At 41.0% G+C, this 11302-nt stretch overlaps 1 pseudogene; it reads left to right on the forward strand.

Annotated features, from left to right (window-relative positions):
* The window catches only part of LOC111365678, a 35637-nt pseudogene that overhangs the window by 1575 nt on the left and 22760 nt on the right, over window positions 1–11302 (forward strand).

The raw sequence follows: 11302 nt of genomic DNA on the forward strand, positions 1-11302 counted from the left end.
AATCCAGGAGTAAGAAAAATGCCAAGTGTCATTACTGTGGTAAGAAAGGGCACTTAAAAAGGGATTGTTGGAGTCTCAAGAAGAATGAAGAAGCTAAAGGAAAAGGTCCTGAGACATCAAAAGCTCAGGGTTGTGTAGCGAGTACCACAGATGATGGTGAAATTTTATACAGCGAGGCAACAACAGTTGTTGAAGGCAGGAAGAAGTTTTCTGATGTCTGGCTTATGGATTCAGGAGTTACATGGCATATGACACCAATAAGGGAATGGTTTCACCAATATGAGACTATCTCGGGAGGATCTGTGTTTATGGGAAATGATCATGCCTTGGAGATTGCTGGTATTGGTATCATCAAATTGAAAATGTATAATGGTACAATTCGCACTATCCAGGAGGTACGACACGTAAAAGGCCTAAAGAAAAATTTATTGTCTCTAGGACAATTGGACAGCATTGGATGCAAGACCCATATACAAGATGGAATCATGAAAATAGTTAAAGGCGCGCTTGTGGTAATGAAAGTGGAAAAGATAGCTGCAAATTTGTACATGCTTAAAGGAGAGACACTACAAGAAGGAGAAGCCTTTGTCGCATCGACAGGTTCAGCAGAAGAATTAACGATAATGTGGCATCGCAAGCTTACTCACATGTCGAAACGTGGTTTGAAAATTCTCTTAGAACAAAAGCTTCTTCCAGGGTTCAAAAAGGTTTCATTATCCCTTTGTGAGCATTGTGTTACTAGTAAGCAGCACAGATTGAAGTTCAGCAGTTCCACTGCTAGAAGTAAAGCTATCTTGGAGCTGGTCCATTCCGATGTTTGGCAAGCATAGGTTATATCCCTAGGAGGTGCAAGATACTTTGTATCTTTTATTGATGATTACTCCAGGAGACGTGGGTGTATCCAATCAAAAGGAAGGCAGACGTGTTTGCAGACTTCAAAATATTCAAAGCGCGTGTGGAGCTTGAATCTGAAAAGAAGATCAAGTGTCTGAGGACTGACAATGGAGGAGAATATACCAGTGATGAATTTGATAACTTTTGTCAACAAGAAGATATCAAGAGACAGTTCACTATGGCATACACTCCACAGCAAAATGGAGTGATAGAGCGGATGAATAGAACATTGTTAGAAAGAACAAGGGCAATGTTGAGGACTGCGGGGTTAGCCAAGTCATTTTGGGCAGAAGCAATCAAAATCGCTTGTTATGTGATCAATCGGTCGCCATCAACCGCAATTGATCTGAAGATGCCTATGGAAATGTGGACTGGTAAACCAACTGATTATTCTCACTTACATGTGTTTGGAAGTCCTGTGTACGTTATGTACAACACCCAAGAAACATCAAAGTTAGATCCAAAATTCAAAAAATGTATTTTCTTAGGGTATGCTGATGGAGTGAAGGAGTACCTGCTGTGGGATCCCACTGCCCACAAGGTAATAATCAGCAGAGATGTCATATTTGTGGAAGGCAAAATACAGGAAAAAGAAAATGATAGCACTTCAAAAGAAAAGCCAAAGACTACTACAGTCGAAGTTGGAGACGAACGAGAAGTTATAGATACATCTGAAGCAACACTAGAGCACGAAGAACAAGCTGAATCTAGTGCTCTAGATGTTCGACGATCAACACGGGAGAGAAGAGAACCGACTCGGCACTTAGATTACATTATGGAGGGCAATGTTGCATACTGCTTACTGACAGAAGATAGAGAGCCATCAACTTTCCACGAGGCTATAAATAGCGAAGAAGTTTCTCAGTGGATGGCTGCAATGCAAGAAGAAATTGAAGCTCTTCATAAGAACAAGACATGGAATCTTGTTCCACTACCACAAGGAAGGAAGGCCATTAGCAATAAATGGGTATATAAGATCGAACGAGATAGCAATGATCAAGTGGAGCGGTATCGTGTAAGACTGGCAGTGAAGGGATATGCTCAGAGAGAAGGCATTGACTTCAACGAAATATTTTCTCTTGTGGTTCGACTCACAACAGTTCGAGTAGTCCTGGCGATGTGTGCTACATTTGACCTACACCTGGAGCAGTTAGATGTGAAAAATACATTTCTTCATGGAGAACTTGAAGAAGAAATTTATATGCTCCAACCAGAAGGTTTTGAAGAAAAAGAAAAAAGAGAACTTGGTTTGCAGGTTGAACAAATCTCTATACGGTCTCAAACAGGCGCCGAGATGTTGGTATAAGAGATTTGATTCCTTCATCATGAGCCTTGGATACAACAGACTCTGTTCAGATCCATGTGCATACTACATGAGATTTGGTGATAATGATTTCATTATCTTGCTGTTGTATGTTGACAACATGTTGGTAGCAGGTCCTAAGAAAGATCGTATTGAAAATCTGAAGGCTCAATTGGCTAGGGAGTTTGATATGAAGGACTTGGGACCGGCAAACAAGATTCTAGGGATGCAAATTTACCAAGATAGAAATAATAGAAAGATTTGGCTTAGTCAGAAAAACTACTTGAAGAAAATCTTGCGTCGCTTCAATATGCAAGATTGTAAGCCAATTTCTACCCCTCTTCCTATTAATTTCAAGTTATCCTCAAGTATGAGTCCTAGCAGCGAAGCAGAGAGGGTGGAGATGTCTCGAGTGTCGTATGCATCAGCAGTGGGTAGTTTGATATTTGCTATGATCTGTACAAAACCAGACATTGCAAAAGCAGTGGGAGCGATTAGCCGATATATGGCAAATCCTGGTAAAGAGCATTGAAATATTGTAAAGAGGATCCTGATATATGTCAAGGGTACCTCAAATGCTACATTGTGTTATGGAGGATCAGATTTTATTGTTAGAGGCTATGTTGATTCAGATTATGCAGGTGATCTTGATAAAAGCAAGTCCACCACAGGATATGTGTTACCTCTTGCTGGAGGAGCTGTAAGCTGGGTTTCGAAACTACAGTCTATCGTGGCTACTTTCACGACGGAGGCAGAATATGTGGCAGCTACACAAGCTAGCAAAGAGGCAATCTGGTTGCAAATGTTAATGGACGAGCTCGGACACAAACAAGAGAAGATTGCTCCATTTTGTGATAGTCAGAGCGCTTTGCATTTGGCAAAGAATCCAGCATTTCATCAGAGACAAAGCATATTCGAGTTCAATATCACTTTGTTCGAGAAAAGGTGGAGGAAGGAAGTGTGAATATACAGAATATCCATACAGCCAACAACCTAGCTAATATGTTGACAAAGCCAATCGGAATTGACAAGTTTATATGGTGTCGATCTTCCATTGGCCTTGCAGAAACATAAGTAGCATGGAAATGGCAAGTATGGGAAGGATGAAGTGGTCAACAAAAGTAACTTTAAGTGGGAGAAATGTTCAAAATAAAGTCACAATTTTTGACCATAAAACATTACTTAACAAGTAAGAAAAATACATACATGCATGCAAGTGGTGGTGGTGGTGGCAAAATTGGAGTTTCCAACTAATCATAGCCACATTTTTTTTGACCAAATGGATAGGTGTTGATTTCTTAATTGTTAAGAAAGACTTCATGCATACATACAAGGGAGGTTGAGAAATTCAAGTTTTCTTTCTCCATTTACTTGACAAGCCAAATGTGTAGAGAATTCTAGCAAATGAAGGTGGTAGAGCTTTGACTCTTCCAAACAATTATGGAGGTTAAAAATCTCTATAAATATGGACAAGAGTTTGAGAGAAAGTGGGCCATATGGAGAGGAAAAATTAAGAGAGAAAATTGTAAGGTAGAGAGAAAATTTATTGTTTTTCTCCTAAGTTTTTTCCTACTTGTTTTCTTCTAATTACAAGAGAGATTGATTGTTGTTATCTCCTTGTATTTAGAGAGTGTGTTGTAATTCTCCTACTATAGTAAAATCCTCCTATACTTGCCCGTGGGCGTAACCTAAATTGGGTGAACCACGTAAATACCTGTGTCCATTTTTGGTTGTGTTTTCTCAATTTCATTATTTGTCAGCCAAACTCGACCCACGCATTTTCTCCCCAACACAAACTGTTGTGTTATTTTTGTGCTGTTCGAGTGAACGTTAAGTGGGTTTTTTCTTCACCGAGAGTAAAAAATTCAACCAGCTCTACCTTGTGGTAACACCTTTTTTTTTTTTTGCCTAATTAATGTTCAGAATCTGCTGAAAAAAAGTTGAACTCATTTTATATAAATGAAAGATGTGGATTTTTGGGTTTGGAATGAATTGTTCATTGGAAAATAACTGTGCTATTTTTTTGTAGACATTTTTTCTTTGGACAGGTTTAACTTAAATGAATAAAGTAGCAGACTTTATCATTTGGTATTTTTTGTTCGGATGATCATACTTTTGTGATAATTTGAACATTCTTTTTTGAAATTGGATTTGTATTTCTAATTCAACGCATTGGCTGTAATGAATTATCTTCTTATCTCATGGACGTGTTTTGGAGATTTTATTTTTGGTTTTCGATATATTGTATAGGCTTTAGTTCCATTTAGAGGTTGTTCTCTGAGTAGGTACTCCTTTAATATCTGTAGCCATTAAAAGACTGTATTCCATCAAGGGCTTCACGACTCACTGATCCCCAATTTCTTTCTAAATATCATTTCATCCATTGACCTACTCTCATAACTTCCCTATAGACCTAGTTGCTGTTGAACCTCCTTTGTACAGAATAATAAGTAGCAGGTCAAATGGATTCTGTCGTATACATTGCTAGGAAGGTAATTCAAAAAGAAATAACTAAAAGTTGACATCACATATGGGTCCCCTAGTTCTTGTGGGGAACATCCTTTCCAATGAAGCCCAAATTCATAACCAGCTCTCTGGACAAAGTTCGGTGCCTATCAATATCTTGGCATGTCAAGGGTGTTTTTTTTTTTTTTTTATAAGTAATCAAGTAATTTTATTAATAGATAATACATGGGGGTGTATTATTAATTTAAACAGGAAAGAAACGATATAAAGTTTGGTAGCCCTTCTAATAATTTGTGGCTACAGCCTTAGACCAAGTATACAAAGTCATATAGAACAATTCTCTAATTTGCACTGTTGTTCTTGCTTGGTCTTCGAAACAACGGCTGTTCCTTTCTCTCCATACATACCATACAATGCATCCCGGAATAAGGTTCCACGCAAGCCTACTATCCTTATCTCAAAATTTTCTCCTCTATACCCGCAACACATCCTCCATACGCCTAGTCATCATCCAATCCATATGTTGGGAAGCTAGAATAGTGTTCCACAACCACCGAACACCTTCACAATGGAGGAACAAATGGTCATTCGTTTCTCCGTCTCTCTTGCACATATAACACCATTCGGTAACGTAAAAACATTTTCCACGAAGATTATCCATCGTTAATGTCTGCCCCCTCACAACCGTCCATAACAAGAAAGCCATCCGTGGGGGCAGTTTACATTGCCACACCATCTTCCAAAGAAATGAACTCTCCGTCGATCCTCTAATATGGATCTAAAAGAAGTGCAAACTGAGAAAATACCATCCCCTGCCAGCTTCCATCTGCTCTTATCATCCTCTCCCACCTGAATATGCATCTCGTGCAAGGAGGTCAAAAACAGTGCATAATCATCTAGTTCCCAATCCTGCAAACCCCTCTTGAAAGCAATATTCCAACCATAATTTCCATTATGTATGGCTAGAACATCATTCACCATAGCGGTAGGCTCCAAGGCAATGTGATGCAAAGAAGGAAACTGTGCCTTTAGCGGATGATCTCCACACTAACAATCATCCCGAAATCTGATACTATTGCCATTCCCCGTGACATAAGTCAATTTCTCTCGAAAGTCATTCCATCTTTGTCGGATATACTTCCACAAACTCACCCCATAAGATTCACGACCCTCGATCGAGCACCAACCCCTCTCCATCACACCAAACTTCGCTCCTATGATTTATCTCCAAAGACTCTCCGTCTCCACTCCAAATCGCCACAACCACTTGCCCAATAAAGCCTTATTAAATAGAGTAAGGCTCCTCACTCCAAGGCCCCCCATCTTAACAGGAGAACAAACCACACCCCAATTAACCAAATGAAATTTCCTCTCTTCCAATAGCCGTGCCCAAAGAAACTCCCATTGAATCCTCTCTAATCTGTTTGCCACTGTACCAAGGATATGAAATAGTGACAAGAAATAAGTCGGGAGATTTGACAGAGTAGATTTAATGAGAGTAAGGCAACCTCCCTTCGAAAGGTACATGCGCTTTCACCCCGCTAACATCTTCTCCACCATTTCAACAATTCCATTCCAGATATATTTACTTTTAAACCTTGCCCCTAAAGGAAGCTCAAGGTATGACATAGGCAACTGCGCAACCCTACAACCCAATATATCGACCAACTCATCCACGTTAGCAACCTCTCCCACTAGAATGACCTCGAATTTCCTTAAATTAAACTTCAATCCCGACACCGCTTCAAAACATGGGAGTAGCCGTTGCAAGTTCCTGAACTGCTCATTATCTGCATCGAGAAGATCAGTGTATCATCTGCAAATAACAAATGGGAAACCTGTAAGTGTCCAACCGTAAAGCCCCTTAGCAATCCTTCTTCCACAGCTCTCTCAAGTATCTTACTAATTGCCTCCATAATAATCACAAACAGCAACGGAGACAGGGGATCCCCTTATCTTAAACCTCTACTACTTCGAAAATGACCCTCCGGGTTGCCATTGACCTAAACGGAGAATGAAACGGTGGAGATACAAAATTGAATCCACTTGCACCACTTTTTCCCAAAGCCACATCGCTCGAGCATGTACAAAAGGAACCCCCAGTTCACGTGATCATAAGCCTTCTAAATATCAAGTTTACATAACATTCCTGGAACCCCAGACGCAATCAAGAGTCAACGCATTCATTCGCTATAAGCATAAAATTCAAAATCTGTCTTCCTTTCACAAAAGCATTCTGACTCTTAGTCACCACTTTTCCCAGCACTTCCTTCAATCTATTTGCTAGGATCTTCGCGATAATCTTGTACAACCCACTAACTAAGCTAATAGGGCGAAAATCCTTAATGTCAATTGCTCCCGATTTCTTTGGAATCAGCACAATAAATGTGGCATTAGAACTTCTCAGGAACCTGCCGTACTCAAAATATAAGTGAGAACATCTATAATGTCCGGTCCTACCACCTCCCAACATGCCTTATAAAATGCGAACGAGAAGTCATCCGGTCCTGGTGCCTTATCTTCATTCATACTGAAAACCACATCATTGATTTCATCTTCTGCAAATGGCCTCTCTAACCAACTGGCATCTTCCTCCGTGATAGATGAAAAGTACAGTCCATCCACCTTTGGTCTCCAGTCAAACTCTTCTCGATAGAGATTTTGATAGAATCTCACCATCTGATTCCTAATATCTTACGCATCCTCATAAGTAACCCCATCAACCTCCAACAGGATGATAGAGTTGTTGTGCCTGTTAGAATTAGCGACTTTTTAAAAGAATTTGGTGCATTCCCTCTTTCAACCATGTAACCCTAGATTTTTGGCGCCAGACAATCTCCTCCATCTCCACCAGTCTCTCCAACTCTTCCCTTAGTACTCCACGTCTCTCCCTATCCTCCCCATCCAATCCTAGACCCTCCTCGCGCCTATCCAGTTCTTCAATTTCTAAGGTACATTAATTTTTACGCCAATTAACATCACCCACCTGCTCCTCATTCCACCTCTTGAGATCCCTCTTCAATGCTTTTAATTTTTGATCCAACACATAACTGGGAGACCTAACAAATTCATAATATGTCCACCAATCCCTAACTCGATCCCTAAAGCCATATACTTTAAGCCACATCTTCTCAAATCTAAAAAACCTTCCACTACACCTCACATCCTCCGATAGCAAAATAGGGAAATGATCAGAATACATCCTCTCCAATCTCCTCTGTATGACCTCTGGATATTTGGCCTCCCACTCCCCACTAATCAAGAAGCGATCTATTCGAGATAACACAGGTTGATCCCGATTAGATGACCATGTGAAGTCTCCTCCAATTAAAGGCGTGTCAATCAACATATTTTCCCTTATAAAATCTGAGAAATCGTCTATTGCCCCTGTTAATCTCCTACCACTAGACCTCTCTATAGGAAACCTAACCACATTAAAATCACCCAATGCACATTGGAATGTTCCACCAAGCCATCATCCCGGACAACTCATCCCACAATCTACTTCTACTCTCATCAACATTAGGACCGTAAACTCCTGTAAACATCCAACGGAATCCATCCCCTATATTTCTGAACGAAAGCGATAAGAGAATAGTCCTTCATTGACCTCCTCCATTTCAAGAACTCTAGTGTCCAGCGCCTGATGACCCCATATATTGATACCCGACATGTTGTCCCCCCCATAAACTCCTAACAACTGTGCTCAAGATGAACTCTAACTTCGTTTCTTGTAAGAAGACAAGGTCTGCCCTCCATTCCCTTAACAAATTTCGGATATCTAACATTTTTCCCACTTCATTAAGCCCCCTCACGTTCCAACTAATTATTTTTGAGATCATCTATATGCTCTGTCATCCCTCCCAAGCAATCCTTTCTTTGACTCAACATCCTTGGCATCGTAATTTACTGACCACTCGAGCCTCTTAAGTTCACGATCTCCATTTCTTCTTAATTTAGCCTCTTGTATATTCATCCCTTGTCCCCTACTGCCTTCCAATCCCTTAAATAATTGCAGAAGTCTACTTTCATGTCCATCGCATGACACACCAACCATCTTATTGAAATCCTGAATTTTTTGAAGGACCCAATTCGAAGGTGGGGGTTCATCGTCGATCGTATTCACTTTCGTTGTTTCCTTTGCTAGACGAAACTCCAAGGGATCACATGAATATCCCTCTACTTTCTCCACTAGCTCGATATCCGTATCTGTGCCTCCTTGCTTAGCATCATCCACCCATAATATCAGAGCTTTGTCGGTCTCTATTTCCTTTTCTTTTAGGGGCTTAAAATGCCTTCTATTATATGTGTTCCCTACCATGGATGTCAAACCTGCAGCCTTGTACTCTTTCAGTACTGTAGAGACTAATCCCTCTGCCAAAACATGTCCCGTCTCTTGCTCAACTAGTAATGGTCCATCAGTCGACGATGTCATGTCCATCATTCCAAGTGTCTCCAACTCCAAATTCACCATCTTCAGCTCCTCTCCGTTAGACCAAGGTCTCGCCTCCTCATCTGCTTCAGTTCCCGAGTTGTTATCCTCCATATCTTTAGTAAGGCGTGCTTTTGCTAATGGCTTCTTAGGTGTCAAGCGTTCTTCATCCATGACCATCTCACACTTGTGACAAAGCAACTTGGGCCCTGCTACAAATCCACATCCTACGAGCCAAAGTAGTTCATTCAACTCCCTTTTTAACGACTGGACACGAGCCCTTATTTAGACGGTATTCACTAAACCATCAATTGAACCTTCTACGTATGCTGCCTTGGACTTAGGCCTCATACAATTACCTTCATCTTCACTCACAGTAGCAACCTTCTCCCGTCTCCTTAGCACCCTTCGATCACCGATTTGTGGGGCCTGTGTGGTCGCCGTTACTTCGGCATAGGTCATCCCTTGTCGATTTCGATCATTCACCGTTCGACATTTAGCCTTATCTCCAGCAACAAATGAATCAACTACTGCTTGAAACACACACGAGACCGATGCCCATCCTTCTCCATTCGTGCCTTCAGGCACCATCACAACTCCCTTCCGATGCCTATCCCCATACTGTGCTATCGTCAAGTACCTTCCACGACTGTTCGCACAACGTTGTGCCAAGAAAGCTCTTGATGACTCATTGAACTTCGAGACGAAGTCCTCCAACCTACTAGTCACTTTCAGCTTGTCCACCATATTCACCATCCAAAGTGCGTCGAATCTTCCCATGCATATTGTATTAGATAACTTCGAGCCACACTCAATCATCCTAACAACACCGAGATTGTTAACAGCAATTGCAAACTCCTTCGCCTCCACTCGGAAACGATAGTTGAATAACATGCCATCTCCATCCATTAACTTTCTTCCCCGATTGTGGATAAATGGCACATTTGACGATGGAATAGGCATCGTGGGTGGTTTGGGAGCATTCTGGAGAATTTTCAGGTTTTTCAGTAACTGCGCGTTAGCCTGGGAAGTGGCTAGAATCGGCCTAATCTGAGTTAGGGCTACAGTCTGATTCACTTCACTGTCCGTAATAGTGTTTCTTCCACCAGTTTCGCCGTCTCCCATAGCCCCCGTATCATCCCAGATAGTCTTGTCGCCGGTCGGATTGACTGTTTGAGCGACGGTGCAAGGGTTACCACCTAGGGCCGCCGCTTGAGTGTGCGGCTGGATTATTAGCGTGAGGCCGGTCTCCGGGGATTTGCCGGACGACGCAATATTTTCGTCGCCAGCGTTGTCAAGGGTCGGTGGTGAATGGGTGGTGGTTTGGTGGGTATGGGGTTGGGGTGGGATTTGGATATTAGGGAGAGAGGTTCCATGGAAATTTTCGCTTCACTAGTATAATTATTACATTAATTCTATCTTGGCATGTCAAGTTCAAAACAAATCCGAGTAAAATTCAATCTCTTAATGGTTTATTATTATTTTGTTTCAATTACCTCATGCCAAAATTAGGCATGACATGCAGAATTTCACGATGTTACACTTTACTACATAAAATTTGCTTTCTTTGTTTTGTCTTGACTAATAAAGTTTTAATATTTTAACCTTCATGTGTACTCTCACATGTTCACAGACAACCTTGTTAAGTCACATCTTGGCTGCTGATCATGGGAAACGCATAGCAGTTATTGAGAATGAGGTATTGAGTAGAGTTAGTAAGTATAAGAGTTTTTATAAGTATCAGTTTTTTCATTATCTAGTCTAGGTGTTACATTACTGGATTGTCCGTGAAACAAATGTTGAATTATAACCAACTAAAAGTGGTCCATATATATCTCATATCCCACACGTTCAGTAACCGCCCATGATCTGAAGAAGTGCATAACCGCTCTTTGATGGAGGGAGCAATTATAAAGATGTTAAGATTCATTCGGAAGGTCTCTAAGCCTATTTTTCACGTTCAGTTTTGCATACACCATCTAAGCAGTGAGGAAGAGGGCTTAGAAGAGCCATAACCCGAAGATAAACACCATCTACAAACCAGAGAAAGTGTGTGAAGAACGGCAATGGCGGGAGGTATGTTTTCGATCCAATATTATTCCGCATTGATCTAAATGCTGTTATGTTGATTAAAGCATGTTTAGATCGCTTAACATGAAGTTTACATTTGGTATCAGAGCACCAATTTTGCCTCTGCCTTGTTTGTT

This window comes from Olea europaea, chromosome 17 (assembly GCF_002742605.1).
Source record: "Olea europaea var. sylvestris chromosome 17, O_europaea_v1, whole genome shotgun sequence".
Taxonomy (NCBI): Eukaryota; Viridiplantae; Streptophyta; class Magnoliopsida; order Lamiales; family Oleaceae; genus Olea; species Olea europaea.